This window comes from Bos indicus x Bos taurus, chromosome 4 (assembly GCF_003369695.1).
Source record: "Bos indicus x Bos taurus breed Angus x Brahman F1 hybrid chromosome 4, Bos_hybrid_MaternalHap_v2.0, whole genome shotgun sequence".
In the NCBI taxonomy this organism is placed as follows: Eukaryota; Metazoa; Chordata; class Mammalia; order Artiodactyla; family Bovidae; genus Bos; species Bos indicus x Bos taurus.
In genome coordinates this window covers 19,052,477-19,074,489 of record NC_040079.1, presented here as the reverse complement: position 1 = coordinate 19,074,489, position 22,013 = coordinate 19,052,477, and the positions used below count along the sequence as shown (strand labels likewise).

At 38.4% G+C, this 22,013-nt stretch overlaps 1 protein-coding gene and 1 non-coding gene across 2 annotated transcripts in view; both read left to right on the top strand.

Moving 5' to 3' along the window:
* CHRM2 (cholinergic receptor muscarinic 2) overlaps positions 1-22,013 on the top strand; it is a 164,400-nt gene that overhangs the window by 127,890 nt on the left and 14,497 nt on the right. The gene's annotated exons all lie outside the window — the stretch shown is intronic.
* TRNAC-GCA lies at positions 15,060-15,131 on the top strand. Its single transcript has one exon. It is a non-coding gene; the product is annotated as a tRNA-Cys (tRNA).

Below are 22,013 nucleotides of genomic sequence, written 5' to 3'. Positions count from 1 at the left end.
TATGTGTATGGATATCATACTTAAATTCACAGACATCTCATCCCCCTAAAAATTAAAATATATATTAAAAATCAATGCATTTTCTTCTAGGAAAGTTTGTTTTATAGACAGATATATCCAGAGAAATTCAGATGTAGTAATCACAGTGGTTTCTCATTGAAAAGGAAAGGAAGTTAAAGGGAAGAAGAGAGAAGAGGAGGAAGTGAGGTCATGAAAGGAACCCCTGGGGCATGGGAAGAAATAAGTTGCATGACAGAAACAATTAATGTAGTCATCTGTTGAAATGGAATTGCAGTGAATAATTAATAATTTGTGTAGTAATAGCTAACATCTTTGCTCACTCTATTGGCTTCTATGCTATACATTCTACATAATTAGCTCAGTTAATACTTATGGCAATATTATAATTTATTCATTTTGTAGAGGAGGTAGCAGAGGCTTAGAGAGGTTAGGTAACTTGATCAAGTTATATATGTCTGAGTTAGAATCCAGGGATACAGTATGCCTCAGCCTGCATTCTTTACTGCTTTTTACTGCTTTTCTAACTGTGGTAACAGAGTAAGCAACCATAATTTAGAGGTCAGTTAATTCAACTCTGTCCTGAAGCCACTGCTTGCCTGAGAAGATGAGCAAGAAAAGAAATAAAGTAATTAAATATATAAATATATACAAAAATATGATTTAATATTATCATATATATGTGATTAAACTACAAGCCATTGCCATTTTTGTCTTTCAAAATGATTTAATATTAGCAATTTCCTATGGGACAGCCAAATAAATGTCTACATATGTAAATGTATATTTTATATATATATACACATACATGTATATTATATAAAGACAGAAATCTCCACATTCATAATAATACATAACACTTATTTTGTGCATTTTAACAAATATTCACAATGCTTTATATTTATCATTTCCCATAGTCTTTCTTTCACACCAATTAGCTGGATAACATTTCCCCCATTTTATAAAAGAGGACTTTTAATACATGGAGATGCTCTGCAGCTTTGAAAGTCACATGATTAAGAAATGATAGAGCCAGGACCTAGTCCTCATTAGTCTGCTTTTAGGAATCATTTCTCTTGATCACAGTGCTGCACTGACTCCGTATTTTGCATACTTATTCTATGCATGTTACTGGAAGATCTGTGAAGGACTCAGTATTTACTTATATGTTTTTTTCTTTTTGCATCTTGCCTTCATATATCTCCTCACATTTAATGGATCTTCTTTATTTAATATTTAAAGACATGAAGGTTAAGGTAGTTACTTCACTTATTCAAGGTCACACAATGATTAATGACTGAAGTAGAATTCCAACTTAGGTCATTAGGATCTAAGGACTTTTTCTATCTCAGTGTGATATGTGGTAAATGTAAACCTATGCAAAGCCAGATGCTTAATTGAGAAGCATTTTATATAATGAGAATAAAATCTACCTTGTCCTGCAAGCTCACTGCTAAAGATTCACATCAGTGATCTCCACAGTAGTCTCATTAGCCTTTTGTAAGGAGATTAAGTCCCTCTGCTAATTCAAGTTCGCACTAATGATAGAAATGCGTGTATTATCTTTGACTCCTTCTCCTTTGTCCTCTGCATTGTCACACACTTTAAAACCTAACATCTCTTTTCCTTTCCCATCATTTCTGCCCTATCTCTATTCTTTATCATGGATTGTTGCTGTGACCTAGGTACTGTCCTCCCTACTAGAGATCTTGTGTCTTCGAATCCACCCCCTCAGGATGGTCTCATAGATCTACTTAAAATGTAAATTTATTCATTGCTTAGAATCTGTTGCCAGATCTCCATCATCTACAATATAAAGTCTGAGTTTCCTTAGCAGGACACCAGAGTGTTCCATAATTTAATTTCTTTCTGACTCTTGGCCACCTCCTTTCACCCTTCCCAGACTCAATTTTGCACTTCCTCACTGCTGAACCTATGTACTGTAATTTCTTGTCACTCTAAATATTCTCAGTCTGCTCCCTAACACATTATCATGGTCATATTTAGTTCTTATAGCAAATTGTTGAGTTGGGTTCCATAATTATTCCATTTCAGAACATTGCCAGGCTTGGGTTAGCTTTCTATAGCTACCATCTAGAGGTCTGGAGGGAATATTTATGCAAATTAATAGCCTTCTCCTGGTTTTCTTTTTGTCTGATGAAAACTCTTCTACATGTATGCCTGATAGAAGTATATGCATAATCAATTTTGAATGATGCTATGTGAGGGGAACTTGGTGAATACACTTCATCATGAAAGCAAATCTCAGTTGCTAAAATGAACACATTTTATAGACACAACTTTAAGCTGCATTAAGTCACAATAATCCTTGGAAAGATAGATATGTCAGGTCAAATTGAACATCAGATACTATTATGATTTTTAAAATAACAATTAATCTAGGTTGCCATGTTAGGATATTTTATTAACTGCAGCCTAAAGTGACTAAGCACACGCCAGAGACAACCTATTCATTAAGATGTGTCTGCTATTCCAAATCAAGCTGATTCTACTTATCAGAAAGAGAGTCCATACACTGTTTTAAGCACATTGCTTAATATATCACAATTTTCTGAATTTGGATATTTGTCTTGATATCAACAAACAAACCTCCATTCTGATTAGTGCATAGGCTCTTGACCTTTATCTGTTAACTACTAAAGAGATAAACTTCATTTCAGTACCAAAGAAAAGAGAATTGTGAGGTAAGAGGAAGCCAGAGAAACATGCAACAGAGACTTTCATGTTCATAAAGAGGAGGGAATAAAGAGGGTGAGACTGACGCTGAGGAAATATCATTTTCAAAATTCTATTGTTGGTTACAAAAGATGTAGATCACAAACATATAACAATATGCATATGTTTAGGTTGTAATTTATATACAATAATATTGCAAACACACATATAAAGCACCAAAAAAAACCCCAAAAACCCTTCCAGTCAGTAAATGCTTATTCACATGTGATGATACTATCTAACAATAGAACTAAGAGGAATGAAAGAAGCGATGCAGCTCAGTTTATCAGTACATATAGTGTCCGTAGGCACAAGCTAGTGTAAGTGGATTCAGTATACTCGATGATTAAAGGCAGCCTAACAACTGAGGTTTTGAATTTGCACCTAACAAATAATTTAAGATGTTTTCCCCATACAATGGTTGAAATATAATAAGTGAAGTCGCTCAGTCGTGTCTGACTCTTTGCGACCCCATGGACTGTAGCCCACCAGGCTCCTCCCTCCATGGGATTCTCCAGGCAAGAATACTGGAGTGGATTGCCATTTCCTTCTCCAGGGGATCTTCTCGACTCAGGGATCAAACCCGGGTCTCCCACATCTTTCTTTTTTGTTTCCTTGATTCAGATGTACATTTGCAAATTATCAGATAAGTTCTAATAAGTTCTGCTGTTAAATGGGGCATAATATTAATATTTTTCACAAGGCTTTAGTTTCATTTTCTATGTTGTTATTCATAATTATTAAATATTTCACTTTATTTGTGGTTGTTTTGGTATCATCATTGTGTCAGTCAAGGTTTTCCAAAGAAGCAGAACCAAGAGAATACACACACACACGTGCACATATAGTTGATATTCATTATGAATGGATTCCAGGACTGTGATGGGGAACGTGTCTGCCAAAGCAGGAGATGCAAGAGATACTGGTTCGATCCCAGAATGGGGAAGATCCCTTGGAGGAGGAAATGGCAACACTCCAGTATTCTTGCCTGGAAAACTCCATGGACAGAGGAGCCTAGTGGACTTCAGCCCCTGGGGTCACAAAGAGTCAGACAGGACTGTAGCAGCTCAGCGCTACGGCTCTGGGTTACCCGTTCCAGACCACAGCTGAGGCGTGTAGGGCCACCGGGCAGGGTTCTGGGAAACCCTCCAAGAAAGTGTTCACCTGTTCACCTGAAATAGACCTCAATTCAACCTTATGGCAGCCTTGGATAGTGAAAGCCACACGGCTCTTTCAGTGGTTCTCCACGCCTAGCTGTGACCTCTAAAACTCAGATTGAGGTGGCTATGCTTGTCACCCCAGTCCAGTACTCTTACCTGGAGAACCCCATGGATGGAGGAGCCTGGTAGGCTGCAGTCCTTGGGATCGCTGATGGTCAGACACGACTGAGCGACTTCACTTTCACTTTTTGCTTTCATGCATTGGAGAAGGAAATGGCGATCCACTCCAGTGTTCTTGCCTGGAGAATCCCAGGGACGGGGGAGCCTGGTGGGCTGCCATCTATGGGGTTGCACAGAGTCGGACACAACTGAAGTGACTTAGCAGTAGCAGTATGAATGGATTCTGTATTTGTGATGCACCTACTTGCTAAAATTTCTTTGTAACCTCAATTCAGCACTTGGTGATTTCATGGTGATTTCCAGACACACACAGAGCAGTGAAAATCTGAGTCACTTGACACATATGTTCTCAGCTGAAGTCAAAGAAATTGATACTGTGCCTTCTTGTATCCTTTTCTTGGTTCATTTAGTGTCTCATTTTTGTGTTTTTTGGTTATCTTCCTGCTTAAAATGATCCTCAAGCATAGTGCTGCAGTGCTGTCTAATATTCCTAGACACCAGAAAGCTGTGATGTACCTTATGGGGAAAATACGTATGTTAGATAAGCATCGTTCAGACATAAATTCTAGTGCTGTCGGCTGTGAGTTTATAGTTAATGAATCAGCAATATTTGTTGACTAAGATGTCTTTAGATATTTCCCAGGTGGCACTAGTGGTAAAGAACCTGCCTGCCAATGCAGGAGATGCAACAGACCCCGGTTCGATCCCTGGATTGGGAAGATCCCCTGGAGGAGGGCATGGCAACCCACTCCAGTATTCTTGCCTGGAGAATCCCAAGGAAGAAGGAACCTGGTGGGCTACAGTCCATAGGGTGACAAAGAGTCAGACACAACTGAAGCGACTTAGCATGCATGCGGCATACAATGCAAGCTGTCTTTAAACAGTAACACATACACACACAAAGCAAGATTATGTATTTAGTGACAAAATGTTGTGACCAGAGGTTTGCAGAAACCTAACCCTATATTTCCCCTAGGAGCAAGGGTTAGTAGTCAAGTGGATTTTATAGACTTTAGATACCAAGAATAACAAAGATGTACTATGTCTATCTATCTACCTATATAGATTGGTTTTAAAGAACTGGAGGTACAGTTAATAGGGACCAGAAGGTCTGAAATCTGTAGAGCAGGCCAGAGGGTTAAAAACTCAGACAGGAGTTGATACTGCAGTTCTGAGGCAGAATTTCTTCTTTTCCAACCCTGTTATTGCTCTTAAGACTTCAACTGATTGGATGAAGCCTGTCACATCATAGAGGACAGTCTCCTTTACTTCAGCTCAACTGACTGTAGATGTTAATCACATCTACAAAATAGTTTTAGAGCAGCAGCTCCAAAAATTTGTATTTGGTGAAATAACATACTATGGCCTAGTCAAATTGACACATAAAATTAATCATTATAGATTTGATACTGATGAACTTATAATGATTCCAGTTCACTGAGTGGTGTTTAAAGATGAGTTATAACCGTCTTCTCACAAAGACACACACACACAAAGAGAGAGAAAAAGAGAAATAAAGCATGTTTCTGCTTTGACAAGTAGGAAGTTTACTTGATCAGAAGCAAAAAGTTTTTCGTACTAGAGCCCCTTAGTTTCAAGTCAGCTGTACTACTAGCAGGCATTGGAAAATTTACTTACCTTTGCCATTTCCTTCTCCAGTATGTTCTTTAGTTTTCTTAAATCTAAAAAGATAATAATAGTATTACCCTTGACATCGGGCCTGTTTTAGATATTCCAAAAACATGTCAGCTCTTCTCAGTACTAGCTCCCTGGGGAATGTGGAGAGACAGAAGGCTGTGCACATGTACACACTTCCTCGAAGGTTAAGCCACAGCCCCTTTACAGGTGTGTGAAGGGTTAAGGATGGCAACTGATGGGAAAGCAACCAGTTCTAGCCCAGTGACTTCCCACTTATCACCCAAATAAGCCCAGGCTAAGAAGAGCATGGTGGTGGTGGTGGTTGGTGGTTTAATTACTAAGTCGTGTCCGACTCTTGCGACCCCATGGACTGTGTAGCCCACCAGGCTCCTCTGTCCATGGGATTCTCCAGGCAAGAATACTGGAGTGGATTTCCTTCTCCAGGGGATCTTCCTGACCCAGGAATTGAACCCAGGTCTCCGGCATTGCAGGAAGATTCTTTACCAACTGAGCTATGAGGGAAGCCCAAGAAGAGCATGGAGATGGGATCAGTTCAGTTCAGTCGCTCAGTGGTGTCTGACTCTTTGCGACCCCATGAACCACAGCACGCCAAGCTTCCCTGTCCATCTCCAACTCCCGAAGTCCACCCAAACCCATGTCCATTGAGTCAGTGATGCCACCCACCCATCTCATCCTCCGTCATCCCTTCTCCTCCTGCCCTCAATCTTTCCCAGGATCAGGGTCTTTTCAAATGAGTCAGCTCTTCACATCAGGTGGCCAAAGTATTCAAGTTTCAGCTTCAGCATCAGTCCTTCCAATGAACACCCAGGACTGATCTCCGTTAGGATGGACTGGTTGGATCTCCTTGCAGTCCAAGGGACTCTCAAGAGTCTTCTCCAACACCACAGTTCAAAAGCATCAATTCTCCGGTGCTCAGCTTTCTTCACAGTCCAACTCTCACATCCATACATGACCACTGGAAAAACCATAGCCTTGACTAGATGGATCTTTGTTGACAAAGTAATGTCTCTGCTTTTTAATATGCTGTCTAGGTTGGTCATAACTTTCCTTCCAAGGAGTAAGCATCTTTTAATTTCATGGCTGCAATCACCATCTACAGTGATTTTGGAGATGGGGTAAGTGTGAGATTTAGACCATATTTCACTAATAAAGAAAAACTTTCACATACATTAGCCATCAAATTCTTACTCCAAAGTTCTGTGACCAAGAAAATAGAAACCAAAACAGAGGACATAAGTAAGATGAGGAGAAATACAGACCCCCCAAATACTTTCTATAGTTGTGTGTTTTTTTTCCCAGAAGAAGAAAGAGCTCACAAAATCAGTCCACATAAAAGTCACAGTCACCCACTGAAAAGCAAAAAATTCAATCAGTTAGCTCATAAACATAATGCTAAAAAACTGTTGTGATCATGTTTCCACTCTTTTGTTTAAAGGCTGTTTATTTCTGTGATTGTGGTGGTGTCATGTAAATGCAGAGGACTCAGTAATGAAAGGTGAAATCAGGACCTTGCTGTTCCAGATGCTCTTTCTGCCTCTCTGAGTGTACCTGCCGCTGGGCGCAAGCCCCTTCCCTGACCTCCCCATCACGATCTGACAGACCTCAGGGAAAATGAGGGGACATTCTAAAACAAAAATAATCCTGTCACTTTTATAGTCAAAAGTGTCAGAGCTCAGACATCAGTGGTAATTCAGAAGAGTCAGTAATGTGTCTACATTTATTGACATTTGGTGGTTATTCCATATGAAAGTTATTTAAAGGTACTATTGCATTGCAATTTAATCACTATCATATCTTTAGCTTAAAATATACTATTACAAACTTGCTGGTGGGCCACACTAAATAAGTCATATCAATACCTTATTTAATATAAATGTATTTATGTCTACAAAGAGTCGGACACGACTGAGCGACTGAACTGAACTGATGTCATTAGACAACAGTCACTTTCTGCTCCTAACACAGAAGCAATTTAACTTTAATCTCAGCTAATTAGAGGGTGAAATAGTTGGTTTCATAGGAAAGAGGATCTGTGCAGATTTATGTACTGTATTCATTATTTTGGAAAACCTTCAGTTCTATGCAGAATAAACTTGGAGGCAAGAGATTAGCCAACAAGATATTTCAATAATCCTCATTCAAAGGTGAGAAGGCTGTGGAATAATATGAGCTTTAATAAATATATAAGCATGATTTTTAATATCAATTATCTGTATGTGGAAAGTGGCCAGATGCAAAACAATAGCTTTGCCATATGCATATATCCTATCTATATTATATAGAAATGGCCAAGTACAAAATAATTGCATTAACATATCCCTCATAGTCTATATGAATTATATCACAGTTAGAAATATGGTGACAAGATTATATTCATTGTGCAACTAAGAATAAGTTCATTCTTAATAAGATATATATAAATATGACTTGTGTCAGATACATATGAAGAAAACTGCAAGACATTGTAGAAGTACAAAAGCAAAACTTAAATGAATAGGAAAACATTACTGGATGGAAAGACTTACTACTAGACAGTCATTAATTTTTTTCCGAATTAATTTATAATAGCACACTAACAATTCCATAAGGAAAATTTCACAAAATACTCTGAGGTTTATATTTAAAAGCATGAAAATATAGTAAATAATTTAAAACAGTTCACTAATAAATGAATTTACTTATAATTAGAGTGTCTAAATATAAAATTAAAATAGGAAAATTAACATTATTGATACAAAGATAAACTGGATAAAATAATGGGATAGAATGGAAAGCCCAGAAATCTGAATTTTGGAAATATTTAGTAGATTGCAGAACTAACTTTTCAAATTTGCAGAGAAAGTGTAAGTTGTTTAATAAATGTTCCTAGAGTGATTTGTTTAACTCTTTGGGGAAAATATCAAGATTACATATCTTCATATCTTATTCTCAAGTATAGGCCATGTATATATTCCATATAGTCCATAGCTAAAACTTCAAACTGATAGGATATTTTATTACCTGGTTTGCAAAGTTATTTTAATGATAATTCTTATTTTTATAAACAGCTGTAGGAAAGTAACATAATCATCAATTGCTGGTGGGATCTTACTATCAAAAACAGCAAGTGTAGATCATTTTGACCAATGATCCAAGTTTTAAGAGTTTATCCTAAGAAAGCAATTAGCAATCTATAAAAGAAAAAAAATGTACATGAAACCTCATTTCACCATTGTATACTAGAGTGTAAAATTGAAAAGGACCTAAATGTCACAAATAAAAGATTATTCAATTAAATCATGATATCATCACAAAACTAAATATTATGTACCCACTAGAATGATGCATTAAAAGTTGCCTAAAGTCCGTTATTATCTTTATTTGAAAATTTTATCAGCGAGTCAATGTCAAAGGTTATAAAGTAGGAGCCTAGAGGTCAAATCTGTCCACACAACAGACTTGTTTTGCTTGCTTCTCAGTATTTTATAACACTGAGCCAAGATTTGTAAATTAGGAGAACACACATAGGAATCCAGATTTCCAGTGTATCTTTACAGTTCTGAACACCTAACAATATTGTGACCACACTTCAACCTCAACTGGGACTGGACAGTGGAAGTTCTCCTCTCTTTCCCCCAAGGCCCACCAGCCAGGAACATACTTTTCTCACTCTTCCAGTTCCCTACCTTGCCCCACTGAGATACTGAACTGATCTCTACCATGTGATCTGGAACTTTTAAAATTAAATGTGTGCATAGGTGAATATATTCATTGCATGCTCATGTGTGTGCATATAGGAAGATACACAACACAATTTCAATAGAAATAAAACTTCACAGGCACCATTGTGTAAGGTCTTTGGTAACAAGAAACAAGTCAACACTATTCACTATTTTATCTCTCGAATTTAGGTAAAAGAAAATTATTGTTGAATGGTCAAGTAAGGAAGATAATAGCTCTTATTTGTCATGTATGAATAATTCAGAATCTTTTTTTCTTTTGCATTACATTTCTACTGTGGTAATTTTAAAATAAGAAAGAAAATGCACAATAACTTTTACTTTTTTAATATCCAAGGGCAGAAGGAAGTCTGTAAGCAAAGGAAAATATATATTAAATAAATCTCATGTATTTATAAAGTAAAAAAGAAAACGGCACCATTAGTTGAGATGATGCAGAAATCCTTGGCACTGAATTCTGCTGTATATAATACAAAACACAATACAAGAGCCAATTGATTCTTGTCTGATTTTGTACTTTTGTTTTGATTTCTCCAATATACCCTTGCTTACTCTCTGCAAAGTGCTACATATCTCAAACACACCCTTTCCAAGAGCCTTCCTCTCACTTCCCTCCTTTGTTGCTGGGATATTTAGACAATAATTATAATGATACTATCAAACCAGCATGTAAGTCACTGAATGATCATTTCTAGTCTGTCCACTAAGTAAGTCCAGGATGAAATCACCAGCACAGAGGTGTCAGTTAATTGAGGAATCAGACAGCTAGAGAGACCAGACTGTGAGAAAATACCCTTATCCCAAGGACAAACCTTTGCTCTGACATTGGAGAGAATACACAAATAAACTTGCCAAGTAAATTACTTTCCTTCCCTAATTCATGATCTCTTGCTCTAGTGCTAAAGCCACTATTTTTTTTTAATGAGTTGGTAGGTAAATATGGAGCTAGATTGAGAGAATTAGTTCATGCTTGTACTTTTTCAATATTGTGAGTGAAATGAAGATACAGATAGCAATTTGAATCTAATTTGCAGGCTTGCATGGATGAAAAGTCACAGAGGGAAGCTGAGATGCACCAGGATGTTGGGGGTGGAAGGCATGGCGACAGTGACAAAACCAGCTGACACAGAGCAGAGGCCTCTTCAGTAAGCACAGCAAAACCAAAATATGATAAACTCAAGACAGAGCAGTTTTCTCCCTGTAGTTACATGCAGTACAATAGTAAGGAAAATATAGATCTAAGGCCAAAGCCACTGATGATCCTTTCTGACCTCCCAGTCATCACCATATGGATCCTAAGAAAATTAACATAAAGTTAGAGTCCTACAATGCATTTAAGCTGAAAGAGACATTGGAGTTGAACATTCTCACTGCACAGAGGACAAAAATCAAATCCAGGGAGGCAAGTACTATCTCCTGAAGGAGCCTGCAGATAATTTAACATCCCAGACCCCTGCTCTTGTCATGAGTGTAGACCAACACTGCTGTTTAAAAACAAAGAGATCAATATGTGAAATGGCATGAGTGGAGTGGTTATGTGTCTACAGTTGATTGGCTTGAATTCCTGAAATAGATGTCATCATCCGTAACTGAAAATTTTTCTTTTGAGATGAAGCAGATTCAAAATAGAAACCCCTCCCAGATAGTATCCCCCAAGTTCCTAAATTAAAATAAGAAAACACACACACCGTGACTCAGGAGAATACAATAGGACCAGCAGAGAGCCAGCTAAAAGGAAGTTAAACGGGGGTTTTGGGGTGAAAGTAAGGGCTGCAAGGGAGTTTCCTGAGTCATTCAGCTGCCAATATCAGACAGTATCAAATCTTAAAATTAGAGGAACCCTTATTCAGATAAATTGATAATTTTGAGCCAAGGCTTATGTCACATGTTAGGTTTGTTTAATTCGGTCATTAAACTGTACAATTCACACTATTTTGTACTTATATCCTTCTTTTCTTTGTCATGTATATATTTTTCATCATATAGCATAAAATGGAAAACATTTGAGTCATTATTAATAAAGTCATTTACTGTTTATTATTCTTCAAAAATACATTAATAGTAAATTGTGGGCTTACAGGTGGCTCCGAGGTAAAGACTCCACCTGCAATGCAGGAGACACAGGATACATGGGAACCCACTCCAGTATTCTTGCCCAGAGAATCCCATGGACAGAGGAGCCTGGTGGGCTACAGTCCATAGGGTTGCAAAGAATCAGACACGACTGAAGCAAGTGAGCACACACACAGTCATACATAACACATGGCACATTTTTGCTCTGATATTCATATCTGATGCCATTTGCTCTACACAACAGGATATGTAAACAGAACACATAGCACAGACTGCCTTTCTAATAGGTACACTGATACTATCTGGCAACTTAAGATCATTTTCTGGTTCATGTTAGTGAACAAGAAACAATTATTAGCAAATTTACTTATAACAAATTTGTAGAATTCAGTAATAAATGGTGATTATTTGAGAGAGGTTGTGATTTCATGAAAATTGTCCTCATATGGATAAGTAGAGGAAAGAAAGTGAAAATGAAAGTCACTCAGTCATGTCTGACTCTTTTCGACCCCTATAGTCCATGGAATTCTCCAGGCCAGAATACTGGAGTGGGTAGCCTTTCCCTTCTCCAGGGGATCCGCCCAATCCAGGGATCAAACCTAGGTCTCCCACATTGCAGGCTGAAGCTATGCAATTCATGTGAGCTTAGAAAGTTCACGAATATACTTTCTAAATAACAGAAAGAAGTTAAGCAACAGTTCCAACAGACCTATTGTACTGTTGGCAATTTTGCAAACTATGAAAGTAATTCTCATTTCACCTTTGCTCCCAACCTAATCAAAGCTAACTTTAAGCTTTTAATTATTATTTTCATTGTTTAGTAGCTAAACCATGTCTGACTCTTTTGTGACCCCATGGACTGTAGCCCACCAGGCTTCTCTGTCCATGGGATTTCCCAGGCAAGAATACTTGAATGGGTTGCCATTTCCTTCTCCAGGGAATCTTCCTGACCCAGGGAACAAATACATATCTTCTGCATTGCAAATGGATTCTTTACCACTGAGCCACCAGGGAGGATTTTATTTATGCCTGTAGATAAATGTTGTTGGCACCCCACTCCAGTACTCTTGCCTAGAAAATCCCATGGACGGAGGAGCCTGGTAGGCTGCAGTCCATGGGGTCACTAGAGTCGGACATGACTGAGCGACTTCACTTTCACTTTTCACTTTCATGCATTGGAAAAGGAAATGGCAACCCACTCCAGTGTTCTTGCCTGGAGAATCCCAGGGATGGGAAGCCTGGTGGGCTGCCGTCTATGGGGTCGCACAGAGTCGAACACGACTAAAGCGACATAGCAGCAGCAGCAGCAGCAGATAAATGTTGAGGATCCTTGGCTAGTATGCTTGGTTTAAATTCCTTTGTGTTATTTAATTCTTGAATTGGATCTGCTGAGAGGGTATTTTCACTACATAAGCATTGAGAAAACTTACTCTTGTAGAATTTAGAAGCTTAGTAAAACTTTAGAATGGGCTTATGTGCCCAGATTGGAATTTTGGATTGTCAAAGGGAAGGTATTCAAATTATGATGGGAAGGATAGGCTCAGCCAAGGCTGAAGCCAGAGACAGAGGCAATGAGAAAAACCAACTTGAAATTGAAATCCAGTTATACATCCTGGTCAATGACATTTCATGATACCAGCTTGATCAACATTATCAATAGTTTATTATAATATCTAACATAAGTGGTCTTCACTGTTATGGAGTCTCCACTTATCAGTCTCCATACTCCTCGGGTCCTCTGCCATACCCCACCTTTCCCATACTCCATAGATAGCTTTTTGAAAGTTTCCCAAACACCCAGTTCCCCGACATCCACAAAACTAATGGAATCTACTCTGATCCTTAACTCTTCTCTCCTTTTCACAATACTAAGTCTGGGGCTGTTCTCTCATATCGCCCATATACCATTCTTTCCTGCTTTCTTAAGCTCTTGCTGGAGAACTCTTGCCTGGAGAATCCCATGGACGGAGGAGCCTGGTGGGCTGCAGTCCATGGGGTCTCAAAGAGTCGGACACGACTAAGCGACTTCCCTTTCACTTTTCATTTTCATGCATTGGAGAAGGAAATGGCAACCCACTCCAGTGTTCTTGCCTGGAGAATCCCAGGGACAGGGGAGCCTGGTGGGCTGCCGTCTGTGGGGTCGCACAGAGTCGGACACGACTGAAGCGACTTAGCAGCAACAGTAGCAGCAAGCTCTTTCTTCACCAATGGAATTCATTGTTCTTAATTGTTTAGACCCACAATCACTAGGATTTTCTTCTTTTCAACTTGTCATCCTTTTTTTAAGCATCTAAACAAAATATTTTTGAAGACTTCCCTAATCTTTCTTTGAAATCATCTTTCCTTTTTTCCCTTTGCTTTACCGTTGAGATACAAAATAGGAGTCTGTCTATTTTGTTGCTCTTATCTATCCAAACCCTGACCATGTACAATACTACATTTAATGATTTCTCATTTTCTGGCTTTTATATTCAACTTCCATTTTATTACCATTTTCTTGAACACGATTCTTATTTTTTGTATTTAACCTCAACATGTGAGAATTTTATTTGGGTTCTGTAAATCCACTGAGTCTTTTCAAGTAGCCATTTAAAGGTTTGTTTTCAGTTGAGTAAGAGTCTGTAGTTTATAGTAAGAAAAATGAAGCTAACTATAGTCAGCTCTTGAAAACTTGGTTATCAAACTTGGAATTATATTTAAACAGAAATTAAACTTTATTCAAGTGGCTCCCAATCTTTATTTTAAAACAGTTTGGAAATCTGAGGGTGTACTAGGCATTGTGCCAAAAATATTGACAATTTACCCCATTCCATCTCACAGTTCCTGTCCCCCAACATTCCTCTTTTGAGTGTTTCTGTAGTTTAGACACTTTATCTTCCCTCCCTTTTCCCTTAGACAGGCCCATGCCAGTGTGATGTTCTGCTTTGTGCACCGTCATTTGTTATTTTAATAACAATACGAAAAAGAAAAAGAAAACACAACACGTAGCAAATTGAGTCAAGCGATCACCTTTCAGCTTTATAGTGGGCTTTGAAAGAACCAAACAAGGGAAGAGCCAGAGGCAGGCTGCTCCAAAGTTACATTCCTAAATGCAGACACAGAACTGAGGATGTTTTATTATGCAGAGCAGACTCTGAGAGGCTGCCTACAAATGAGTCTTTCCTTGGAACACTCGGACAAAATGTTTCCATTCCGATAGCCAAGCATGAACCAGAGTGGAGACGGACTGAGAGACGCATAGACGTCATACCCAGAGTAAGGGTGGGAAGTACACCATGGCACACTGGAGAGGTCCTCCTCGGCAGGTTGGGTTGAGCCGTCTCATTCCCCAAAGACTGTCCGTGCAATGGGTCCTAACCCCTCATCTTGCTATTGGAGGTCAGCTCTAACCTATTCATGACCTCTGGATTTTAAGATGATGAGGCTGTGTCTGCTGTCTGTGGAATAGTATTTCTAAATAAATGCTTTGTATAAAGTAACCATAACATAAATAAAGATTCTTATTTCTGGCCAGTCCCTGGTGGCTCAGGTGGTAAAGCGTCTGCCTGCAATGCAGGAGACCCGGGTTCAATTCCTGGGTTGGGAAGATCCCCTGGAGAAGGAAATGGCAACCCACTCCAGTACTCTTGCCTGGAAAATTCTATGGACAGAGGAGACTGGTAGGCTACAGTCCAAGGGGTCGCAAAGAGTTGGACACGACTGAGCAACTTCACTTTATTTCTGGCCAGTCATGGGAGACGAATAGCATGACACTGGAGATTAAGGAATTGGCCCCTCGTGATCATCCCTCAGACAACCTGTGCTATCTCTTACTTGGGATACTCACTGAAGAAAAGATGGATGAGGGACAGAGTGAATAAACACTTAAGAACTCACAAGAAATAGCATGGATAAACAATAAAAGGCCTAGAAAAACTCAAGAAAACTAGCATTTGGCAGAATGAATACTCTGTTTTGTTGTTAGAAAGTATTCTCATTCAATTAGCAGAACTGCTGAGTTAAATTTTAAAAATAGTTTGTTTTTTTTTCAAACAGCATTTAGAGAATGTGGTAAATGTAAGTCACAGATTCATTTTATACATATTCACAAAGCATATGACCATGTTGCTCTACACATTTAAGTTCAGACAGCTAGAAACTAGCAGACATCGTTCAGCCTCAAGTTTATCTCCTGCATCCAGAAGCCCATCATGGTTATCTGAGTATAAAAGCTACAAAGAGAAAAGCTAGACCCACCCTGACGGAGCAAGGAGGCCAGCCCTCAGCCAGCACATCTCCTCGAGGGATATCTAGGCCCGGAGGGTCTTTGCTGCTCTCTCCCTCAAGAGGAAGTGACACTTTATGAGAAAATTTCCTCAGACGATTAGCATTTTCAGAGCAGAGACATTCTTTCACTTGTTCTTCAAGGGATCAATATCCATTCTTCTTCAGTGAAGGCACTGACAACTGGCACATACTTGGTTAAATGAAGGAATCGAGGGCAGCTTCTCATAGCTTCCTGTTTCCACTGATTTTACAATGTTTCAGAAATGAGTTAATTACCTACCGAACCCTCTTCTAACATGTTCTCTTAAAGGTCCAACTATGTGTAATCCTACCTTAGCAGATGGCACAAACTAAAACAGCTTTGCTGATGGTACAATTGTGCTTGAAGGACAGAGCATCCTGCCTAGCAGATTTATGCATGAGTCTCAATCCATTTGCAGTTTATTTGACAATCTTCCCTTTCATGCATTATTTAGGTCCAGGCATTGTATGTAAATACCACTATAACATATACCGCTCAAAGTTAACTACTTTTTCCACTAACATAGTAGGAATAAAGGCGTATAAATTGTGTTGAGGGTAATGATTAGCCAAGATGGTATAGTTTGAGAAAACAGGTGTTATTTTTTGTCACAGCCTTCATACTGGGTTTGGTCAATATGGAAATTGCTTCTTGGGGAAAAGAAATGGTTAGGCCCTGTAATTCTAGCTCCCTCTGAACGAGACTTTTGATTTTTCAGTGTTTGGGGAGTCTGAAGGTGAGGAGTTCAGTTCAGTCACTCAGTCTGACTCTTTGCGACCTCATGGACTGCAGCACGCCACGCTTCCCTGTCCATCACCAACTCCCGGAGCTTGATCAAATTCATGTCCATCAAGTCAGTGATGCCATCCAACCATCTCATCCTCCATCATCCCCTTCTCCTGCCTTCTGTCTTTCCCAGCATCAGGGTCTTTTTCAATGAGTCAGTTCTTTGCAACATTTTTGGCCAAAGTATTGGAGCTTCAGCTTTAGCATCAGTCCTTCCAATGAATATTCAGGATTGATTTCCTTTAGGATTGACTAGTTTGATCTCTTTTCTATCCAAGGGACTCTCAAGAGTCTTCTCCAACACCACAGTTTAAAAGCATCAATTCTTTGGCATTCAGCTTTATATATGGTCCAACTCTCACAGCCATGCATGACTACTGCAAAAACCATAGCTTTGACTATATGGACATTTGTTGGCAAAGTAATGTCTGTGCTTTTTAATATGCTGTCTAGGTTTGTCATAGCTTTTCTTCCAAGGAGAAGTATCTTAATTTCAAGGCTGAGGTCACCATCTACAGTGATTTTGAGCCCAAGAAAATAAAGTCTCTCACTTTTTCCATTGTTAACCCATCTATTTGCCATGAAGGGTTGGAACCAGATGCTGTGATCTTCATTTTTTGAATGTTGAGTTTTAAGCCAACTTTTCACTCTCTTCATTCACTTTCATCAACAGGCTCTTTGCTTTCTGCCATAAGGGTGGTGTCATCTGCATATCTGAGGTTATTGATATTTTCCCTGGGAATCTTTATTCTAGTTTATGCTTCATCCAGCCTGGAATTTTACATGATGTACTCTGCATAGAAGCTAAATAAGCAGGGTGACAATATACAGTCTTGGCATACTCCTTTCCCAGTTTGGAACCAGTTGGTTGTTCCATGTCCGGTTCTAACTGTTACCTCTTGACCTGCATTCAGGTTTCTCAGAAGGCAGTTAAGGTGGTCTGGTACTCCCATCTCTTTAAGAATTTTCCACGGTTTGCTGTGATCCACAAAGTCAAAGGCTTTAGCGTAATCAATGAAGTGGAGGTAGATGTTTTTCTGAAATTATCTTGCTTTTTCTATGATCCAACAGATGTTGGCAATTTGATTTCTGGTTCCTCTGCCTTTTCTAAATCCAGCTTGAACATTTAAAAGTTCTCAGTTCACATAGTGTTGAAGCCTATCTTGAAGAATTGGGAGTTAGGGAATTTAAATATATAGTTGGGCTTGAACTTATGGTGTTGGGAGAAGAAAGGGGGTGGGATTGGGGGAATAGAGAGTTAAGACCGCATGTGATGACCTATGTGACACATGTATCGCATATAGTAAATTATGTCATGATTTAGCCTGTAGTTATCACGAACAAAGTGGTTTCATTTTAATCAGGTAGGAGAATTGACTGTCCTGATTTACCACATAAAGTTCTTCATTCTCTCTGGCCAATTTGCTTTATTTTAACTCTAAATTAGTGCTTTGGATACAAAAAATCCTTGCCGAGTTGATGTAGCTTTTTATGTTTCCTCATCTCAATTGGCATTAGATCATTTAGTAAAGATTTTAATCTGCTTCATGCTCTCATTTTTCACATTTTAGTGGGATAATACTGTGGTCATTTTGATCCGTTCTAGAAATAGGCTGCAATCAGACTCTGAGGAAACAATCATTTTATATTTCGATTGGAAACAATAAAAATAGTTGCTGCCCATTACTCTGTATACTTCGTTACTACTTTATTTTTACAGCTTTATTGAATCTGGTGTGAATCATCAGTATATGAGGCCTGTGTCATTTCTGTCATTGAAAAGTTAGAAAACTCAAGAGTCAACTTTTTGGAGTCCTTTGTTCTCTTGGACTCTATCTGTTCTAGGTTTTAGTACCAGAGGAATGATGGTGTCAGTTAAGCTTACACTGTGGGTGCATTTGTCTTCGGAGGTTATAGCCAAGAAAATTTTGTCTGTAAAATATAATCCACTTACCTTTACTTTTCATATGTGCATTTTTATGAAAAGAGCAATGCATGCATTAACTTTTTTTTTTCTTTCCATAAGCAGTGCAACCTTAAGCAGAGATATGCTTAAAATAAATACTAGATTCCTAAATACAACCAAGTGTCCTTTTCTCCACTTACCTTTTATACGTGTCTTATCTAAATTTGCATTTTATTTATAGTCAGAAGAAATTTCACTTCTTCCTGTACCTCCTAATCCTTTCTAATCCCATTTATCTTAACAATTCCAGTTTGTTCTTCAGAGGAAACTATTAACTTACTTTTTAACTTCTCTGAGCCTAAACTGATTGTCATTCCTCTCTTCAAAGCTGTCCTTGAGTTCTGTCCAAAGTTCCACGTTGCCCTGTGCTGTGCTCAGTCTCAGCTTTCAACAGAAGGCACGTGCACCATTGAAAAGAGTCTCTGAAGGGATGTATTGTTTGAAATTGCTCAGCTTCTCTAGGACAACAGCTTTCAATCTAGAATCTTCTATCAGAGTCATAACAAGCCTCAATCCCTCTGAAAATCTGATTCGCATGTTTAATTCAAGCAATGAATTAACTAATTTAGAGTTATTAAACCAGCAGCCTGCCGACTAGGAAAAGACAAAACAAAATACAGAAAGCCGACTACACAAATTTCCAGCTTCTCAAGATGGTAAGAAAGACACAGGCATCAATTCAAATACAGCTGCCTAATCATATACAACTTTCAGTAGCTCTTCAAGAATTGCTTCCATTTTTCCTTTTACTTCTTGTCCTTGTGAAGACATAACAACCTTTAGAGAGAGGGCTTTCTCCACTTTCGCTAAAGTTTGGTTTAGAACACACTATTTTGTCTGCCGTATTTACCGAATGATGTTGATCATCAATGTTGAAGTTCAGTCAAATTCCTGGTACAGAAAAGGATGGGGGCTGGAGTACTTATTCAGATGGAATTTCATTTTAAAAAGTCAACAGGATGATATATTCCAAATTGTGCTTTGTTTATAATTATCTAGACTGCTTTTTCCTTTTGGCAGGAGGTGTGTTGTGTTAAAAAAAAAAGATAACTAAAAGGAGGCATAGATGTAGAAACAAGGACAAGACTACTAGTTAAATCATTGTTAGCTCTCTTTCCCTCTTAGTCATGACATTTTTCTAGAGTAAGTGCTGTTTAGAATGTGTTTTGAAGAAGACAGGAGATAGCTTGGCAAACAGGGAATGGAAGTTTGTTCCAGCATCACTAAGAATAGTATTATTTTTGACAGGCAGCCAAAACTGCAAACATGTTTACATTGTAATAAGGACTTAGAAATTCTTTAAGATTTTCACACTGAAAAAACTCATGAATTCTTTTGTATTTGTACTAATGTGGGGATCAAATTGCTGTTTCAGCTACTTTCAGGCTTATTTACCATTTGCTTTTACATTTTTTTTTCCTTTTTTCAAATGAAAGTTCAACTTGCATTCAGTGAAGTGCATAAACCTTAAGGCTTGATAAATGCAATGTTTTAAGTGAGACTTTCTTTTTAAAAATGTTTTACGTAATGCATATCCGGTAAAGTCTGCAATACTGTGCTGCAATTTTCTAAATGAGAAAAACTCTACACATTGCTTTCAGAATACTTTCAACACATCTTTTCAGATATAATTAAAAGCTCAGTGTAGGTGAGCCAGTGGCTAAGTTTTATTTTCTCTTTCTGAACCTGCAGGTGGTCAGGCCTAATGCACTGGGGTAGATGTCCACCAAAGTACATTGTACTTTCCTGAGAAATATTATGTACAATCTTGAGAACACAGTAAAAAAAAACAAAAAGTCACGCAAAGCAAATGGTGAAGGAAAAGAAAAAAGAGAAGTAAAAGGGAAATCAAAATATTAGGAAAGGTTTCCAGGAAGCCTTCTGTAATTTACTACATGGATTCTTAGCCCTGACACTTGTCATTGTTTTAATCCAGGGTTGTTTTACATAACTGGACATTTCATCAGCATTTTGTGTGTCCTCTAGATTATGAACTCTTTGTGGATAAGAATGTGTTCTGTTTTTTTGTTTCATCACTCATTACTCCTTCACTGCGATCCTCCACAGCCCTTGAAGGCAAATGAAGATCTGTTCATAACAGAAATTCAGTAAGATGTTTTAGAATCAAGAAAGAAACAGAGAAAGCTCTGGTTTCCTAGCAGGGTTGCCATCACTCTCTAAGGCCACGACTCCCAGTATAGCTGCTCATATAGTGAGATTCAGGAGCTCCTAAAAAGCTCTCAATATGTGTATTGACTGCTGATGTGTCACTTGAAAGAAAACCCGATTAAAGGGAAAGAAGTGGAAATTTACTGTACTTCTCCCTGATGCCAAAAAAGTACCAGAGTATGGAGTGTCAGTATTATCAGCTAGTAGAGCTGCACTGTCTCTGGAAAAAACTCTTCTTTTCCTGTAAGTAAAATTGAAAGACTTTCAAGATTCATAAGCATCATCACAGTATCCGCAAATTTTATCATCTATTGCATCAGTATCAAAACCCTGTATGTTGAAACCTTTCTTTAGAGAAAAGGGACTTTGTTTCCCAAGACTTCCTTAAAAAGTCTCTCCCCAATTCTCTTTTCATTATTTTTCTCTCTAACACCATCTTTAGCCAGTGTGATTGTTCACTGATGTATAAATAATTTCAGGCCTATTAAATTGCTGTCCCAAAGGTTTTAAACATTAGTGGGACTAATGGAAAGTGTGGAAGATCTAAAACAGAGTATATACTATATACTTCAGGCATTTCACAAGATATACTCTGAATAGAAGTTGAATAAGCCGGGTGACAATATACAGCCTTAAGGTACTCCTTTCCTGATTTGGAACCAATCTGTTGTTCAGTGTCCAGTTCTAACTGTTGCTTCTTGACCTGCATATGGGTTTCTCAGGAGGCAGGTAAGGTGGTCTGGTATTCCCATCTCTTGAAGAATTTTCCAGTTTGTTGTGATCCACAGAGTCAAAGGCTTTAGCGTAGTCAATAAAGCAGAAGTAGATGTTTTTCTGGAACTCTCTTGCTTTTTCAGTGATCCAACAGATGTTGGCAATTTGATCTCTGGTTCCTCTGCCTTTTCTAAATCCTTTTCTAAATCTAACTGGTGATAACATGGTATTATATTAGCATTTCGTTCTTAAGGCAGTGAAGAGATAATCAGTTTAAATAGTTTAAATAGTCTCCTTGAATCCCGGGTGGCTCAGAGTAAAGAATCCACTTGCCAATGCAGGAGACACAGGTTTGATCCCTGGGTCAAGAAGATACCCTGGAGAAGGAAATTGCAACTTATTCCTGTATTCTAGCCTGGAAAGTCCCATGGGCAGGGGAGCCTGGCAGGCTACAGTCCATGGGGTCATAAGAGTCAGAAATGACTTACTAAACAAAAACAACTCCTAGACTATCTACTAGTTCCTTGTTCCTGGTATAGTCTTGT